The sequence below is a fragment of the Equus caballus genome, chromosome 27 (assembly GCF_041296265.1).
Source record: "Equus caballus isolate H_3958 breed thoroughbred chromosome 27, TB-T2T, whole genome shotgun sequence".
Taxonomy (NCBI): Eukaryota; Metazoa; Chordata; class Mammalia; order Perissodactyla; family Equidae; genus Equus; species Equus caballus.
The window spans coordinates 34,096,814-34,117,466 of record NC_091710.1 but is presented as its reverse complement, the minus strand read 5'-3'; the positions used below and the strand labels follow the sequence as shown (position 1 = coordinate 34,117,466).

General features: G+C 40.0%; 1 long non-coding RNA gene across 1 annotated transcript in view; it reads right to left on the bottom strand.

Moving 5' to 3' along the window:
* Positions 1-255: 255 nt before the first annotated feature.
* Positions 256-20,653, bottom strand: part of LOC138921036 (uncharacterized) — a 39,655-nt gene continuing 19,257 nt past the window's right edge. The window contains exon 3 of the long non-coding RNA XR_011433198.1: positions 256-1,520. This is a non-coding gene — a long non-coding RNA (uncharacterized lncRNA). The remainder of the gene's footprint in view (positions 1,521-20,653) is intronic.

Here is a 20,653-nt window from a genome sequence, read left to right as displayed (position 1 = left end):
TTTCTCCACTGGGCCATAGGATTTTATCACTTTCCATGTGTGCCAGTATGTGAACAGTTTGGGGGTACTGATTTATAGGGGTGTAGAAAACCACAGTTCTCTTGATCTAGCTTAGTTATTGGAACAACAAACAGACTCTGAACCGTTTAATAGCACTGGAATTTGTTTAATTTTTTCAGAAATCACAACAAAGAACTTTCTGTAATGGCTCACTAAGAATAGCCATTCTAAGGTTATGTTCCTAAAATAGGGCCTTCTATTAATGTAATTAGAAAAATCTAGTGATATATTACAACAATCATGACAAGTTGTTCAACTTTGGAGAATTTTAATCTTCAAAATGGCATACAACATATGAATACATGAAATTCCAAAATGCAGAGCACTGTGTATTTGTTTTACATCATGATTTATGGGAAATAGATATTTTAGATAAAATCCCAATTCTAGGCAGTGTGAGGATCATCCATCTAAGGTTGACATTAGGCACGCTTAATGCCGAATATTTCAATAGCTCAGCTTGTCAGTTATTTCACATAATTGGTGCTTAATTAATAGAGATGTAGATGAGACAGCTATAGCTGAGGCCCAGAGATGAGGATACCTGCCCACAGGGGCGGGTCAGTAGATTGGGCAATATCTGATAATGAGGAAATCCAAAGAAGTACCAGAAGACAGGCAACTGCCATCAGGGAGGACCAGTAGAAAACAAAAAAACATCAGTTTTTGAAATAGACTCAAGATGCCAGGAAAAAATTCAAAGTAAAAATTTGGGACATCGATCAGTGAACCAAGGAGAGACCAATGAAGAGGAGAGGTATGGTTAAATTTGGGTAGAAGGTGGAAGCCTTGCTGAAACTGAGCAAGTGCAGTGTCTTAGTCATCTCGAGCTTTTATAACAAACTATCACAGACTGGGTGGCTTAAACACAGACATTTGTTTCTCATAGTTCTGGAGGCTGGGAAGTCCAAGATCAAGGTGCCAGCAGATCCAGTGTCTGGTGAGAACTCACTTCCTGATTTGCAGACAGCAATCCTCTCATTGTATTCTCACATGTGGAGAGCGTGGAGAGAGGTCTCGTGTCTCCTCTTCTTCTTATAAGGTCACTAATCCCATCATGAGGGCCCTTCGTGACTGAATCTCACCCTGATTACCTCCCAAATACCATCCCACTGGGGGTTAGGATTTCAACATACGAATTTTGGGGGTACACAAACATTCAGTCCATAACAGGCAGTGACTCATTATCCCTGGTTATAAGGTAACCGTGGATAAACTGAAATGCTGGGTTGATGCTGAGCCAATAAGTTATTGTCTTTAAATGGAATTGGGAATCATAACTCAAATGAGCTCACAACATAATAACCTATTTGGAGTTATGTAGAAGAGCATTTAGTGCATTTCGAAGCCCTTCTGAAGCACTGGGCAGTAAGTGAAAGATGTGATACTGGATGGTGTTGGTGATGGAGAAAGCATTGAGACAGGCCACTCCAAGTCAGGGTCTCCAGCTTAATCCACTCCTGGAGGGCAAAGAGAAAAAGTTGATAAGTGTTAGATTGTGTGGGTCCATAGAAATATCATCTGAAACAAGATTCAGACCCTCAGCCTGAAGGGTCATGTTGACCAAGTCAATCTATCATTCTAGGTTCTTCTGGTTCTTAATCCAAAGTTCTTTTCCCCACCTAGGACATTTCTATGCTCAGAGAAAATAGAAAAGCTCCCCTCCCCAAACTTAGCCATTTGGTTAGTTATATCAGACTAAAATAAACATCAAAGACAACCTATGCTCAATGAAATCTAGAACATAAAGATTGGTAAAGAAGACTGCAGGAAGTGTCTCAACCAGGCATATGCAGACAGCCAGCCATGACTGACAGCATTCTTCTCTTGTTAACCTGAAAAGCCTCAAAACGAGTTTACTTGGGAATAGCCAAAAGAATTGCATTTCGGGATGAGCATGCTATGGCATACCACAGGCAAATTCCAACAAACAAAGAAGGGGAACTGCTTTTATAGAAAAAAGGGAGATTAGGGAAGGGCTGTGCTAAATGAAAGTCCATGGGGGAAAGCAATAGTTCAGGGCAGCAATGGTGTCCCACCGGCTAGGCTATTGCTGAGCGGGGAGAGACATCTTCCTTCGGTAGTAAAGGGGTTGTACTTCCTGTCCAACATGCAGGTGTCCCTCTCTTCCTGTTTGGTGCAATTGACCAGATATGACAGGAGTAAGAGCTCCCCCTACAGGCCACCTTGACTCCAATTTAGTTACGGTTTCTTTTATTAATTTCCACACTCTCAACCCTGGCATGGAGCCCTTCAAAATTTAGAGCCCCGGGGAAATGGAAATTTTCTAGTTCTGGAACCACTTCCCCTAGTATCATTGTGAGCCCAGTAAATGCATCTCCCTTGGCAAAAGAGTCAGGGCCAATCACAACCAGGAAGGGAAATCTAGTTGGCTCAAATGCACTTAAGATAAATCTCTTCTGGTTATTTACAGAATGACTAACACTAAGGGATGTTTACAGGTTGTTAGAAAACTATAGCCAGTCTGCTCCTTCTTACGACAGATTGCAACTCACAAAAACCTCCCAAGGAAGCCAAACGTGTTGTCATGCCATATTGAACACAATTTCCTTGTATTTCCTAATAATGCTGCTTTGCAGAAGAAATTAAGTTATACAATTTTTTTTCTCAGCTGAGTGACAGTAAGCTTGACTATGACATAAAACCTGGCTTCTGGAGAATGTATGCAAATAAATAGTAAATCCTCTTGCAAAACCAAATGCTGGAATATTATTACATACTTTAATGGCTTTTATTCCTAACATCAGATCTCATAAGAGCCAGTGACTAGAGGGAAAACCTACAAAGAAAAAGAGAGTATAACAAAACAACAGCATCGACAACAAAAATGTTATTTGTAGCATCATTTTGTGCTGTCATAGAACATTTACTTAAAAAATAATACCAGGATGGCAGAAACAGTTTTGCAAGTCATAAGGAACATCTTGTTATAAACATTGTACCCACTGTAGAATGAAAGAAATTGAAGGCACAGAAAAATCAATTCAAAGGTCAAATTGTCAATGCGATGTCTGTGAAATTCACATATTTGCATTGATGCAAATATCTGAAAACACCAGTATCTGCTGACCTGGAGTTTAGAAATGACCCATGATGGGTGTTTAAGAAATGAGGATACCAGGAAAATTATTTGCAATCATAAAGATATTCCCATTTTGACAAAGGAAAGAAAAAGAAAAATATGCCAGGGTCTTCTATAAACAAGGTGCTCTGTATAAATAAAGCATTATGTTAATTTTACAAGTGTAATGGATTATTGATAACAAGTTATTCATTCCTTCATCAAATAAATAATTTTGAGTACCTACAGTGGGCCAGGCAATGTTAGGAACTGGGGATATATTAGTGAACAAATAACAAATAACGCCTGCTCTCACGGAGCTTACATCCTAGTGGGGGTGGAATGCAGAGACAATGAACAATAATAATTAAGTTTCCATGGTGTATTGGAAGGTAAAACATGTTATGGAAGAAGAGAAAAAAGAGCAGCTTGGAAGGTGTTGGCAGTGGGAGGAGGTGGGCAAGGGAGGGGAGAGTTCAAGTTGCATTTTAAGTGCTTGGTCAGAAGAGGCACCATAGAGCTGGCGCAGAGCTAAGACTTGAAGGTGGGCGTGAGCCATGTGAACACCTTGGGGAGAATGTTCCTAGCAAAGGCAGCAGCAAGTGCAGAGAGCAGAAAAAGAGAAGACCTGAGAGGCAAGGGAGTGTAGTATCCTGGAGTGCCCTGAGGCTGTAGTAAGAACTCTGGTTTTTCCTCCAGGAGCAATTGGGAGCCTCTGGAGGAGTTTGAGCAAAGGAGGGACCTGATCTGACTTCTATTTTATTTTATTTTATTTTATTTTTTTAAAGATTGGCACCTGAGCTAACAACTGTTGCCAATCATTTTTTTTTTTTTCTGCTTTTTTACTCCCCGGATCCCCCCAGTATATAGTTGTATATTTTAGTCATGGGTCCTTCTAGTTGTAGCATGTGGGACGTCACCTCACCATGGCCTGATGAGCAGTGCCATGTCTGTGCCCAGAATCTGAGCCGGTGAAACCCTGGGCCACTGAAACAGAGCGTGCGAACTTAACCACTCGGCCACAGGGCCGGCCCTTGACTTCTATTTTAGAAGGATCACTCCTGTGGCTGTGTAGCATGTAGACGGCAAGGACAAAACCCAGGTGACCAACTAGTGCCTCAGGCCAGAGAGAAAGCAGCAGGGTGTGGAGAGTGTTCACATTCTGGAAGTCTCATGTATGACATACTCTCTGGCTGCTTCTAACACTAATAAACTGAGACCAGACAGAGTGAATCACTTCTGTATAGCTATTCAAATAAACTCATCTTCAAAGGTAAGTATAAACCCCCAAAATTTACAACATAATGTTAGTAAGAATTTGCTCTTGGGCTGGCCCGGTGGTGTAATGCTTAATTTTGGCACACTCCACTTCAGCAGCCCAGGTTTGCGGGTTGGGATCCTGGGTGCAGACCTACACTGCTCGTCAGCCATGCTGAGGCGGTGACCCACATACAAAATAGAGGAGGACTGGCACAGATGTTAGCTCGGGGCCAATGTTCCTCACAAAAAGACAAAAAGAATTTGCTCTTCAGAAAAATGGACACTATTCTGCTAAAGCAGCCTTCCTAATGAAGATCATTTTTATTTAGGAAATTATTCAAAATACTTTTTCTTTTTGTATTCATGCCTCAGAATTAGTTATTATGTATCTAGTATAATATTAAGACGTGGTCTTTACCTAAAAAATTATTTGGAATAATCTAGGCTTCAAAGTTTATTTTTTGTCAGTTTGACTACCTATATTGATCACATTAACCATATATTTGTGAAATTTCTTCCCATTTTCTACTGTTTAAAAGCCACAATAGATAGAAGGAGGAAAATCCATTTTTATTATTCACTTAAAGAGCAAAATGACTGTGATAGGAATGTTTTACCTTAAAATATTAACTCAACGACAACTCCAGAGCCTCAAGAACACTAAAATTAAAATTAAAAATGGTGGTTATCATTTTCTTTTATAACATTTTTGCCTCTGGCCTACCCAATCTAGTTTAAAAGCCTTAAAAAGATGGCAGTAGGATGATTCTTACTTATTTTTTCAACCTAAATGTCTCTTTTCTACTCCCTAAATTAAAACAGAATCTATGACATTGCTAAGCAGCTAAACTTTTGAATTCATTGACTTTCCAGATAGCAAGCGGGTTTAGCAACTGAGAAAAGAGAAGATGCTGGATATTAAAATCAAGGATCACAAAAAAATCTCAGTACTAAATACTGAGTGTCATTAATACAAAGGCTCACAGTGCCAGGAAAGCTATTAAAGTCTAAATGATTTTATTCAGCTAAGATACAGTTCTTACAGAGCCTGTTTACTAATGGTATGTATGTGTGTGTGTATACAACGGGTGTTCCAATGAGTAAATATGAGAGTGAATGTGTACCAGCTAAGGGTACGTTAACTGCTGAAAGAAGAAAACTCGTGAATCTTAGTGGCCTATCAGAAGACAAACTTATTTTTACTAATATGCAGTCCAGTTGGGTTGGGGCATTACTGAGCCTTTGTCATTCAAAATCTTTCTTGGTTTTATTTTTCACTGTTTGAGGTCTAGAAGCAGTCAGCTTTTCCAACCCCTCAAGGCCTTGAAAATTTCTAGACTATTCCATGTCATTTGTGCTTGCAAATTGTCCAGTTCTTGCTCGAGCCCCACTCTTTCTTCTGCTGTCAAGTGATCACAGCCTGTAACAGCCAGCATTCCCTGCTAGCTTTGTTTTCCAGCCTCTTTGCTTCAGCTGGCGGCTGGTAGACTACCTTCTAGGTTGTCCCAGGCCACCGTTTAAAAGTTTTGATCCTGCTCAGCATGGCTCTCCAGGCCACCAGCCTCTGTTCTACGCCTCGTCATCTCCCACTCCCTGAACACTAAATGGAGCTTTCAGGTCTTTGTAAAAGCTGTGCTCCGTTTCAGTGTTCCAATTTCTGTATTAATTACAGAAGGATAACTACCACAGAACATAACCCCCCAAATCTGGGTGGCTTACTGGAAGTCTATTTCTTGCTCACATGAAATTCACAAGAGGATTTAGTGGGGGAGTTAGAGTTCAGATTTAGGCGAGAATTAGGGTTTGCTTCGAAAAGAAGTAAAGGAGATTTTGAATCCTACTCCCTGTGTCGGATTTCTGAAAAGAGCCTGCTTTTATCTTAAGTGCATGATTTCTTTCTTGTGATTTGTATTTTATCCAAAAACCTCATGCTCTTAGAAGTTGAATAAAATGCCAGACCTCATAAAAATAACTTTGAAATACAAGCTTTTGCTCTACCAGCTTCCTCTCGTTCTTCTAAACCATTTGGATAATGAGATTGCCCACAGATACGGGGAGGAATCAGTGATCATGAAGCGAATAATGAACAGTCTAGCAAGATGAACTCATCCACGCTGATCGGAAGCAAGATGGAGGCTGCGCTCGTCAGAGGTTATCAAGGCTTAGTAGCTGAGAGGCTGGGCGTTGGGGTAAAATAGAGCCGCATTCAAATTTCAGCTCAGCTGTTTACTAGCTCTTCATCATGGTTGCATTTCTTAGTGGCCTCCCTGCAAAGCAGAGCGGGAGAGGGTCATAAATTTCAGGACCTCACTCTGGTGTTTAAAGAAAGAAGGGCAGACAACACTCTTAAGAAACCATGATCCGGGTGCTGGGTAGACTTATTGCTACCAAGGTATCATTCATTCTAAGCTTTCTCAGCAGACAAAGCTAGGATACAGATGTATGTATAGACGTTCAAACAGACACATGTCTGTGCAGGCATGTGTACGTGTGTGTGCACATACACATGTTGCACATAGTTTCAATGTTTTCACTTACATGCACACCTGGATTCATTTTAGCAGGATTTCTGTTTTGATTTGGAAGGGCTTTTGCATGCTATTATAACAAATATTCAGATAGCAAGGAATTAGGAGGTATCTGGTACACAGCAAGCATCAGATATTTTTTCTTACTTATTATAAACATGGATGGTGTAGATGAGCTCTTTGCTCATTAGGCAAATAATCAGAAGGATGCGATTGACGAAAAGAAAAGTTACAAGTCATAGTCACAGGATGGAATCTGGGATATGCTTCTGTATTCCTGCAGCAGAAGTTACGGTGTATGTGAAAATAACAAAGTATAGATATATGTTCAATATGCGTAAACCTTTGAGATTGTCCTTTTGTTTTAAAACAAGTTGAGATTTCTTTCTTCCTTTTTTTTTTTAGGAAGATTAGCCCTGGGCTAACTGCTGCCAATCGTCCTCTTTTCACTGAGGAAGACTAGCCCTGAGCTAACATCCACGCCCATCTTCCTCTACTTTATAGGTGCCCATCTTCCTCTACTTTATACGTGGGACGCCTACCACAGCATGGTGTGCCAAGTGGTGCCATGTCTGCACCCGGGATCCGAACTGGTGAACCCCAGGCCGCCAAAGCAGAACATGCGCACTTAACTGCTGCGCCACCGGGCTGGCCCCAAGTTGAGATTTCTGTTTGAAGGGCAAAATGACATCTAACTTGCTGAAGGGCCTCTCACTCCTGGAAGGAACATGAGTCTGGCATAGGCAGATCTCCCCAAGGATTATTCCTAGATGGGGTATGGCCATACCTTTGCTAGATTTCTCGGAATAAGAAGTTAGCCACTACAAGGCAAAATATTATTTTAATATATAATTTATTAAAGTAACATTTATTATTATCTTGAAGAAGATTAAGGTAAAGCGATGACTGCTTTCACACTCTCAGAGGTAATTTCTCAAACTTATGCTATTGACGAACCCTTAACAAATTCACAGATGCTAATTCTTCTGATCTATTCATAAATCAGTTTGATGGGTTTTTACTGTATAGTGAGCAAAATAACGTACCTATAATGGGCAGTAAAATTAATCATTAACCTAGGGATGATGAAAAATTAACTTGGAATGAGGTGACAGATATCATGTGGGCCATTATACTTTGTTAGAGACAAGACTTGCTGATAGTTCTATAATGCTACCCTACTCTACTTCTTAATTTGATTGAAAAGTACCACAAGCTTTATGGCCAGAGTCATTATTATCACTTTTTGTAGATAATTATGTTTCTGTATCTTAACAAAATAATTTGTATCATCAAGTGTTGGTATTTGAGTCTCATGGGCACAACTAACTGTATTTGGTAGTTGCCTTGCGGCCAGAGAGAGTTAATGAGTCACTCTAGTGTCCAACTTATTATAGAGAATGTTGGTATTACCTCTGTGTGACATGGAATTAAGTAATTTTAGAGGTAGGTAAAGATTACCTAGAGATGCTTTAACATCACTCCGTAATTTTACAGATAGTTTTACAAATGAAGGATTTTAAGCTCAGAAAGGTGAAGGAACCAGTTCAGAATCACAATTTATGAAAGAGCTAGATCCAGAAGCCAGACATTGGACACTGGTCCCCCAGTGACTCATGCGTAGTGGGCCCTCCTTAAAACGTAATGAGTGAATGAAGTGTACATGATCAGATCTATGTATCAGGTACTCTGAGTAAGGCCTGCCTAGGACGCCATCAACTGGAGAAAGAATTCAGCATTCAGAACCCCAAGAGACTGCAGATAGTAATTTTAAGGAGAAAAGGAAAAGAATAATAACTTGCATTTGACACCTTTATCTTTACTTTCTCTAAGATTTGTTGCTTTTGTAGCCATTGCCACCCTAAGCATAATATTAGAAATGCGTTTTTATAGGCAGAGATCTTATTTTTTAAATAGCTTCATTTTGTAACTATGTTATTAAACCATAGTGCTTTATCTCTAAAAAAAAAATCGATTAAAATTATGTTTTGATCCTTTCTTGTGTTTTTGTTTTCTTTGCTGGTTGGTTGGATGTTAGATAATGATTTATTTATTCTGGTTTGTGGTTTAATATCAGTGTTGCATAGGATATGGCGAGTTTGCTAATGATGCTAATTAAGTTTACACATTTAGTTTTTTTTATCGCTGATCCCCCACCTTGGTGTTGAACTGCTCATTATGCCCTGGAGCCTGGAAATACGCTCCTTTTTATACATCAAGTGCATCCACTTAGCATTCAGAATTAGCGTGGGTTTAGCTCCCTTCAGATATTTTATGTTCAACTGTACAAAAAGCATGACTAAAATAACCAGGATTCAGAAGGAGTTTTTATAGAGCAGAAATAATGAGCCTGATTCTCTGACTCACAGGTCACAGATGGAGCCCACTGTTAGGTTCACTGGAGAGCAAGAAAGGCAGAAAACAACTTATTCTTGCCTCCTGATGGAGAACAGGTAACCACCTTGTTATTTCTATCCCCAGAGTCTACTGCACCCCTGACAACTGAGCTGCCCCCCAAATCCCTTTGCTCAGACTTCCCAGCCTAACCAATGTTCAGAGAGTCTTTCGAGATGCAGCAAAGAGGCCTGCATAATCTGCAGAAGCCAGTGCCCTGGCACAGCTACCAGGCAAGGCTCCCTCCCTTCATTCACTCTTCCCCTCCTGCAGGTAGGAGGGGCTTCTCCGAGCTCATGGACACTGGCAGGGTCTTTGCGATGATTAGGTCCGACAAAAGAGCAAGTGAGTTTTCCTTCGTTTTGACTGCTAATTATTGTTAATCTCATTCAGGGAAGGGATTGAGTTTTTAAATCATAGAAGGTGACTATGAAGAAGCTAAGACCAAAAGACAGACTTTCCCAAGGTCTATAACCAGCTAGTGGCAGGACTTGCATTTATTTCTCTTTCTACCACACCACCTTTCATTTCTCTGTCTCTGTAGTGTCTAGTACATACTAGTTGCTGAATAAATTGTTATGGATTTAATTTGATTCAGTTAAGTTAACCATCATATTAGTTGACCTAGTATTGTGGATACACTTAGATATACTTACTTCTCTTTATGTCAGTTATTTCCTACAAAGATTTCTGCATAAAAAGCAATGAAATGTTCTGAAACATTTTTTTTGGGTAATTTCCTAGAAATTTTAGTTATAAACTTCAAAAAATATTTTTTATAGGAAAGAGTAGAATGTCAGGGATCTGAATCATAGACATTGCTTATAGTTTTCCAACAGGCACCAGGACCAGTTTTTAATCCAGCTCAGTGAAGTAAAAGTAGACAGTGCTACACTACAAATTCAAAAGTGTTATGATGTAGCAAAATCATGTTCCAACCTTAGAATATTAAAATGAGTAGGAAATATCAAGTCAGGTCAGTTGCAGGATTTTGGAAAACATGTTATTGAAGAAAACAAGTAGTTTTTGAAAAGAGGCTATAGAATCTCTTATGACATCATTTGTCCCACTTCAAATAATCTTACATAAATAATGAATTTGAAATGTGATTTGGAATTTGGAAAAGAGATGTGACTGGGAATCAGAGACCTGGCTTCTAACGTTGACCCTCACTAACCTGCTCTGTGACCTTGGGAGAAGCAACTGTCCTCTCCTGGCCTGGAAAATGAGGTGAAGTTTGGACAAAGTGTTCTCTGGCTTCTGCTTTCACACTCCAGGATTTTCTACTGTAAGTGATTTTCTACACACATTCAAAAAGGCAAAGATTATTATCGAATAATAATTGGTTCTATCAAAAACCAAGATTTTAGAAAATTAAGTCCCATTTTTTTCGGTTTGTGGTCTTTAGTGTTACGTCCTTTTAAAAATTGAATATTAGCTTTTAAAATTATAAAGACAGAAGAAACGAAAAAACAAAGCTTGGGTGACATCAGTGAAAATGACAGAGTAAGGATCTCTGAAAACTCTCTCCTCCATGAATACAATGGGAGAACTGGCAAAAATGGTTAGAATCAACTTTTTTCAGACTCTGGAAATTAGACAAAGGCTTGTAGCAATCCAGGTGGCTTTTCTTCAAGAAAAATGTCTGGATATTGGTAAAAAACAGTGAGCTTTGTGGCAGTTTAACATGTTCTGTTGCTATTTCCTCTTTTTTGGCTTTGTAGTAGCCTTGAGAACCAATGGCCTCAATCACAGTGAAAACCAGCAGCCTGGCAGGCATGAGAGGGAACAGAACAAGGGTGGACTGTATCCAAAGCCTCATTTCCAGATGATTGTCATTATTTGATCTGTCTTGTGGTTCTCTGGAAGGCCCCACTTACAAGGCTTCTTTATTTCACCTGACTCAGAGCCCACCCAATGCAAAAGCTTTTTCTCCTGGGGTTTTTGTTGAAAACAATTAGAGGCAATTGTTTGACTTCATGGCTGTCTGAGGTATTGGATAACAGTTGAGACAAATAATAGGCTAATTAAAAAGTTTAAAAGGAAAAACTGAGGAATGAGATGTCCACAAAGGCTTTGAAAAGTTCTGACATATAACTGAGGATCTACAATGCCTGTGCATATTTAAGGCTGTGCACATGCTCAAGAAAGACCTATGGCTGACTTTGAGGCTCTGCACAAATAGGAAGTAAATGTTAAAGCAGATTTGTCAACTGTGGCTGAGTGTTGAGATGTAAGATAAGCTCAAAGTGATCCACACATAAACACATCATAATCAAACTATTGTAAGACAAAGACAAAGAGAGAATCTTGAAAGCAGCACATGAAAAGCAACCTGTCATGTGCAAGTGATCTTTAATGAGAGTAATTCTGATTTCTCATCTGAAACCAGGAAGGTCTGAAGGCAGTGTGATGACATATTCAAAAGAAAATATTGTCAACCAAGTATTCTATATCCAGAAGAACTATTTTTAAAAAATGAAGAATAAATTAAGACATTCCCAGCCAAGTAAAAACTAGGAGACTTGTTGCTAGCATGGCTACCCTACAAGAAATACTGAAGGAAGTCTTTCAGACTAAAATTAAAAGTCTCTTGACAGTAACTTGAATACACATGAAGAAATAGAGAGCACTAGTAAAATTAACTACATAGGTAATGTAAATATAAAAGGAAATAAAATAGGTAAATATAAAGGTAAAATATTTAAAAAATAGGTAAATATAAAAGACTATATATATATATATATATATATATACAAAAGTTGGTAATGGAGGAAAAGAGGAACAAAAAGACATAATACACAGAAAACAAACATCAAAATGGCAGATGCAAAATCCTACCTGGCAACCTCTTTAGTTCCTGGATAAAAACTAAGGAATTTTTATTATCATTTCAACTCTCAGCAACACATTTCACCTCCATACAGTGAGGTCACACAGAGGAGACAATCTAAGGACTGTGATTAGGTCAATAACGAGAGACAGCAAATTGCTAGTCTGCTTTAAAATATATTCACCACAAGGATTCATATTTAGATTGTTTAATAGATATCTAATAAATAAACTGAGGGGTTGTTCATAGCCACTAACCTCCCTCTATTTTTCTTTAAACATCATATGTCTTTTCCAAGAACTGCTTACAATATTTTCCTTAGATTAACCTCTATGTTTAACTGGCTTCAATGTTTAAAGTCTTGTTATTTACTACAATTCCCCCATTCTTTAACTTTTTCTCTGGTTTTTCTCTCAGTCTGTTCAGGTATATCTCTGAGTGCTTTTTTAAAGAACTGGCATGTAGATGGTAAGCTTTCTTGTGGCCATATGTGTCAGAGAATGTTAGGACTAGGGTAAGGTAAACCAGGCACACAGGCACAAAATTTAAGAAGGGCAGACTCTCAGGCCCCCAGAAGGGAGCATCTCCTTACGAAAGAGATTCCCAGGACTTCTCCTAGTCCAGACCCTGTGTCTTATATTGCCTTCCCTCGTGAGGTTAATTTACCGCTTTTGGATTACAAGTTTTCTTCTCAGAACTCTATTGCTTTGTTGCATTTACTGTTAATATAGACGACATAGGGGGCCAATCTAACTTTTCACTTTATTTCTAATCTTTCTTTTTCTTCCTGGACATTAGTAGCATTTTAAATTTTATTCCTGAACCTAAAACCCACCATGCTATTTCCACCTATGGCTCTGTCTTCATGTATTTTACCCAGTAATCAGTATTTAGTATCCATTTAAATATGTTCATGTAGGCATTTATCTAGCTTAAGAAAGTTTGATTATTCCTTTTTATGATTACATCTGTTTTGACCTTCTGTTATCTCTTTGGATTTCTTATTATTCATAGACTGTATCTCCTGGATCCAATATATCATTTTTCATCTCTTCAGTTTGTTCCAATTCTACTAGTCTAGCTAAGAGGACAAAAAAAATTATATTTACTAACAATGGACATTTCAAGTTTGGAGATCCAGCAACTTAGAGAGAGGCAGTGGGAAGCACTGGGGAAAATCTCAGCAGTGAGCTCATTTTCTGTACCACTTCTTCTACATATTTTATGTGGCCACTTATGCCAATATTAAGCCCCAATTATTCTTACATGGCTCTCTGAAGTGCCTCCCTTCCTATCCCATAGGTTTTCTAGTGCCATGGAAGTTTTAGGCGACATTTGGGTCATCTCCACTGTTCACATGGCAGCCCCATGGATCAAAAGCATTGACTCACAGAACAAAGAGTGCCTCCAAGTGGTTTATCTCCTAACATTCCCCTAGGACTGCCCTGGGTTCCTACTCTCACCCTCTGTGTTAGAGGATACGAGTGGATGCTTCCAGCATGTCTTAATTTAATTCCTAGGCACACTGCTCTTTTCCAGAGGGGAAGACATAGGTCAGTCGACTTGGCTGACCTCTCTCGAGCAAGAATGAATTCTGCAGCAGGTGGCCCTGGGAATTGAACTATAATGTTGATTCTTTCCTGGGTCTTTAGCCTCCACCCTGCAGATTTTGGAATTACCAGCCTCCTTAATGAGCCAACTCCTTGAAATAAATCTCTTTCTATATATATTCTCTCTCTCTCTATATATATATACACATACACTTCCTATTGATTCTGCTTCTCTGAAGAACCCTGATTAATGCAGAGGGGAAATAAGGGTACTCAGAGTGGATCATTTATATGTTTTATTCAAAGAGTAAGGATAAGAGACATGATCTGATTTACATTTTTAAAAGGTCATCTGGCTTCGGTGGACAGATCGGACTCAAGACATATTTTGGCAATGGGTTGGATGTACAGAATGAGGGAGACTCCAAGCTTTCTGGCTTGTGCACTTGGATGGATAATACTGCCATTTACAGATACACGGAGACCAGAGGAAAAAGGGTGGGGGCACTGGGAATCCCTTCAGTTTGGGACATGTTAATTTGGAGATGCTCATGAGAGCATCAAGAAGATAGTTGGATATACAGGTCTGGAGCTACGAGGTAAAGTGTGGACTTGAAATATATGCAAATCTACTCAGCACTTGCTAAATCCAGTTTTATATGCTGCTCTGCACTTGAAATCAGTGATGAAAAATGTGTAGAGAGTTTGCAGATGGTTTTCAAACAGAAGTGAGGGATTCAAAATAAAATCTACAAGAAAGATTGTATCAGTGGCTTCCAAACGTTCACACATCACAGCCCAGTGAAATGAAGATAACAAACACACATTTGGGAGATTGGTATGAGCTCGCCAACTTTCATTAACTAAAGATATTTTTTTTAAAAGAACCACCTGCTATCATCATAATGTCATAAAAGAAATAGTCCACTTCCTCTCTCCCTAAAACCCCAAGAAATATATATTCTTATATTGAGTCATTCTTTTAAAAGGGAATAAATTTAGCTTTATGAAAACAACCACAACAATATCCTTATTTTTATTATTTTTCTGTAAATCTATGAAAACTTTATCTCACAACAATTCTATGGATAAATGTTTGACAAGCAGTGGGATACAGGACTTGGGATATTTCAGCTTTGTGAGAAAAGAAAGGTGAAGGTTGATGTACTTTTAAGCTCTTCATATAACCTACATGCAGCTTCTGCAACCCATCCCCCATGTCTTTCTGTCCTGGTCCCTCTCCTGCCATCGGGCTCTGCCGCAAAGCTCGTCATGCCCTGGGAGCAACTCCAGCTCAGGACACGAAGTTCCTTCCTCACTTCTCTGAAGGCCAGTTGGAGCTATGGGAAAGCTCAGCCTCCCTTTCCTACGTAATTGAGACCTAGGGGTGTTACAGCAAAGCGGAAACTGTGGCCAAACTCAATGGGTCTGTTTCTCAGTGAGTGCAGAGTTGAAAAGCACAACCAAGGCTGAAGTGGGTGAAGAAAATGGCTTATTGCTTGCACAGCAATGGAGAACACGAGGGATAGCTCCCAAAGCAGTGCCCCCTGCCCCCTTAGTGCCAGTGGAGACTTGTACTCCAGAGTGCAGAGGACGTGTTACATCTTTAACAACTGGGCCTAATCAGGGTGCATGCGCAGGCCATTACATAATGAGTTCAAGGCACCATTGCATAACGAGTTTTCAACATAACATGCCATTACATAACAGGGTCAAGGTCTCATTACATAACAGGTTCAATGCAGCATGCCATTCATGACATTACAGGTCTGTGGCAACTTTTGGACATTTAGAGCTGGAGCAATTTTCAGAGGGCCTGCTGCAACCATGTAAGTTTCACTGTAGGATGGCAACATCTGCAAAAACAAGGACATCAACTTCTGAAAAACAGCACATTTGGTTTCCTTCTTGTCTGGAAAACATTTTACAGTCTGTGTTTAGCGATGGAACAGATTTTCGGTAACCCTTTCCTTGCCTGGTTTCTGATCACAGATTCCCCCACGACCATCTGACCAACCTTTCTGGGTTTTGTTCACCTTCTCTGGGAGATATTCATCTACCCTAGGGTGTGGAATGGAAATCAAATCAGTCAACTCACTTGATCAACCAACATTTTCTGGTGACTCCTCTGGGCCTGGTACAGTGCTAGGCACTGGGAATTTAGAGGTATGAGAAATGGTCTCTTTCATTCAAGGAGCTCAAAGGAGAGAGGGATATGGCTGGCTAGGGCCAAGCCTCCTGTAGCCTAATGAGAAAACACAGAATTGCCTTATCTAGTAGTAGGTAGAGCCTGGAGTGCCAGGCTAGTATTTAAAAGGCAAGTTCATGGACTTCCTACCAAGTTCATGATCGATGATTTCCTTTTCCCACCCAAGACTCCTATTTCAGCATCTCTGTGTGGACTGAGTGAGGAGGCAGTTGGGAGGTGAAGCCTTCCCACTGATGGCCTATATCTATATCTGTTATATAGCCTCATCACCAGTTTGAAGAAAAACAAAAAAGAAAGCAACTGAAATCCTAATTATCATTCTTTCCTCTCCTTGATCTGGAACCAGCTGTTTATCGCCTGGTGCGGTTCATTTGGTGTTGCTAGGGTTAGCAAGAGTAACCTGCACTTTAGCAGGAAGTGAGAACAATGGGATAAAGGTCAGCTTTCCCCGCCACCATGGAGCCTGCTTCTAGCCCAGAGCAACTGGACCCTGTCCTGAATGCACGTGGCATTTGGGAAGGGACTGAAGTAGAAAACCGATTGCCATAACCAAGTCCCTCTGTTGGCCAGCACCAAATGAAACTGAAACACAGATGAGTTCAGAGAAAGTTTGGGTAGAGGAGAACATGGTTCACGCTGGCTGGTTGTGAACAGAGGCCCAGGCTTAAGTGCTGGTGGTGACTCTGGCCCCTTCCTGAGCATTGTCCCAGCTGCTATGCTGTCACAGCCATTCTCTGGAATCCCAAAGGTCCCTCCTTATTCATTCCAGGGGAAGGCTCCTTGGGAGGGGAGTCCCAGCAGTGATAGCCTTTCTTCTCTAAGGACTAGCACCACATCTAGGCTTACAGCAGGCAGCTCATGCAGAACTGGTGGGAGCTGATCACCACACTGGAACCCAAGACATGCTGGTAGGCTACTGAGAAGCCTCCATTACAGCGGAGGGGCTGTCACAATCAGATGGTGAGCTGGTCAGTCACAAACAGAGCCCTGGCTTTGGAAAGAGGCCTGAGCCCTTTGCTGGCACAACAGGCAAAAGGTTGGTCACAGTGATGTCATCTAAACTGCAACAAATTAAGGAACTGAAGAGGTTCGAGGCTAAAGAGAGTGGGTTCCTCTTTCCTGAGGGCACAGCTGCGAAGATCTCATGCACAGTGAGCTAGAGCTAAGGAACACTGGACCCACAGCTGTCCCCTGGAAGTGGGTGGCCAGTGATAGTGTGAGCTGAGCACCTTACCCTCAGGTCCCCACAAAAGCCAAGGATTGAGGAGGCAGTGGCAGTAATGTGCCTTCTCTGGTACAAGGTGGACCGTTGAGTGCTGGCATGGCTCCTCCTTCGTGCGAGAGGAGAGACTGAACCTGTGGCTCTGAGCCCTCCGACCCGAAGGGTTTCTCACCCCTGGGAGACAATAGGGGACCATTGTCTATATCACTTCAGATGCAACTTTTTGATAATGAGTGAGGCACCTGGGAGCAGCACCTGCTACTAAGTTGTACCTTTATTCCAAATATCCTTTGCACTTTTGCTGACCCTCAAACCTGGACTGCAGTTTTGAGGTCTAGCTGAACACTTGGGGAAATGGCTATATAAAGCAGGAAACCATTCAGTGTGGTATGTGCTGTGTTAGATGTCCACACCTGCTTTCATGGAAGCACATACCAATGACCCCTCACCCAGTCTGAAGTAGGCCATACATGACCTTGTGCTGAATCATGAAGAAGGAAGAGAGGTTATTCAAGAGAAGGCTGGTGGGGGTGAGCGTATAGGATGGAGGCATTCCAGGGAGAAGGGACTGTTGTGAGCAAGGATGTGGTGTTCTGGGACCCAATGGTGGAGTTGCACAGTCTTTGTTTTCAAAGTTGTTAAATGCACCCCAAGACTGTCAGGCAGAGTTTCCAGAGAGAATTGTCTATTAATGCATTCAGTCATTCAACAGACATTTACTGAATCCCCACATTGTATGAGCCAAAAGGCATTAAAAGATTAATAAGGCTTGTTGTCTGTCCTCAAAGAACTCACAGTTTTAGCAAATATTATCTATAAAGAGACAGGTGCTATGATAGAGGTTAGAACAAAATGTTACAGGAACATGAAGGATGGAGTGATTACTTTTGATTAAGCAGGTCAGGAAGTCTTCATGGGGAAGAGATTTTGAAATCATTAAATAGAACGGCAAAGGGCCATTTGTATTGCCAAGATGTTCAAATATGTCTGTACTTATTTTAGTTTGTCCTATTTGTGAAAATGCTTCAACTGTTGAGATGCTTATAAATTAGATGTTAATTAATGAAGTGAAAATGATGCAAGGAACAGATCAAGATTTATTTTAGAATGGCACGGCAGAATTGGGCTCCTTTCTAAAGTCAAGTTATGCACATTTATATAAGAGAATTGAAAATGTTATTTAAATATGTTAAATATATTCTAACAGATAGTGACTATTTATAATGCCAACTAATTTTCTAAGATAACATATATTTAACATCATGCATTTCTAGTCCTAGTTTGAAATAATTTTCTCTTCAATATTAACGTTTTTCTTCTCTTGTGCATAAATATAGTGTATTTGCTCTAGCACAGCTTCTCAAACTTGATGGACCCTACTCTGCTTTCATTTTCTATCTTTTTAAACAAGTATTGAGTCATAACATACACACCTGCACAAATCTTAAGTGTATCATTCAATCAATTTTTACATATGTATATATTCATGTAATTACCATTTAGATTAAAATATAAAACATTTCTAGAATCTTCGAAGGCTCCTTCATGCCCTCTCCCAATTAATACTCAACCCTGCAGAGCTGACTACTGTTCTGATTCTATCACTGCAGATTAGTTTTGTCCATTCTTGATCTTTATATAAATGGACTCATGCAGGACATACTCTTCTGGGTCTGGCTGCTTTTGCTCAATGTTATGTCTCTAAGATTGAACCATGTCACATGTAGTTTTCATTGATGTGTTGCTATATTCCACTTCTATTTCTGAATATACCAAAACTTATTTATCTCTTTCTGTTGATGACATATTTCCTGTTGAGCTATTATGAGTAAGTCTTATAGAGGTCTTTTGGTGGACCTATATACTTATTTCTCCAGGGTAAACAGGAGTGGAATTCCTGGGTCACAGGATAGGTATATGTGGAACTTTAGTAGACATGGCTAAATAAATTTTCAAACTGCGACAATTTAAAGTCATATCAGGGGCTGGCCCCGTGGCCGAGTGGTTAAGTTTGCACACTCCGCTTCTGCGGCCCAGGGTTTCTCTGGTTCAGATCCTGGGTGTGGACATGACACTGCTCATCAGGCCATGCTGAGGAGGCGTCCCACATGCCACAACTGGAAGGACCCACAACTGAAATATACAGCTATGTACTGGGGGGATTTGGGGAGAAAAAGCAGGGAAAAAAAAAAAGATTGGCAGCAGTTGTTAGCTCAGGTGCCAATCTTAAAAAATAAAAAATAAAAAAAATAAAGTCATATAGGCAGGGCATGAGAGACTTGGTATTCTCAACCTTTTAAATTTTAGCCATTCTAGAGAGCGTATAATATATCTTATTGTGGTTTTAATTTTCCTTTCCTTGATGACTGTGTTGAGAACCTTTTTATATGCTTATTGGCCATTTGGATATCCTCTTGTGAAATGCCTATTTAAATCTTTTGCCCATTTTTTAAAAGTTGAGTTCTCCTTTTCTTATTAAACTGTAGGATTTCTATTCTAAACATAAGTCCTTTGACAGATATATGTATTGTGAATATCTTCTCCCAGTCTTCAGAGGGCCTGTTTACTCTTTTAATGGTGTCCTTTTGGTGAAAAGAAGTTCTTGACTTTAATGAAGTCCAGATTGATCAATCTTTTCTCTTGTGGTTAGTGCATTCTGTATCCTTTTAAAGAAATATTTGCCTCCTTAAGAGAAAAATTCTAATGAAATGAAAACAAAAAATTTTAACATTTCTCAAAGAACCCTCAAACTCCCATGACTACACATTTAGATTCCTACTTTGAGAGCTATGCTCCAGTATATTGTTATAGAATCTTCTGGATAGACAGATAGATCCCCCCAAAACAACATCAAAATACCAACATGGGAGGATTTCATTTTTAAATAAAATGGGCAGAGAGTTTTAACTTTAGAGGAGCAGTTACTCAGAAATATTTTATTGTAAATAATATAACGTAGGGGCTGGCCCTGTGGCACAGGGTTAAGTTCACACACTCTACTTCAGCGACTGGGGGTTCACTGGTTCCGATCCTGGGTGTGGGCCTAGCACTGCTTATCGGGCCATGCTGTGGTAGGCATCCCCATATAAAATAGAGGAAGATGGGCATGGATGTTAGCTCAGGGCTGATCTTCCTCTAGCAAAAAAGAGGAGGATTGGCAGTGGATGTTAGCTCAGGGCTAATCTTCCTCAAAAAATAAATAAATAAATAAAATGTATACAATATAAGTGTATATTAAATAAACATTTTTGTTCTACGGTGTTTCAAAGATTCAATAATATGAAAGAGTTCTGAAAAAAGAGTGTGAGATGAGAAAATCAATTCACTTGAAAGCATTGGAGCAAAACTCTGATCCTTCCTCCCCTTCTATGCCCAATTTGGAACACCAATCCCTCCCTTTAACCTACTTCTTATCGTCATCCCACCACACACACACACACACACACCCACCCACACACCCACAGAAGTCCCGAGGGAAGAACACAACTGAAATATTTATAGTTTCTAAACTTGCT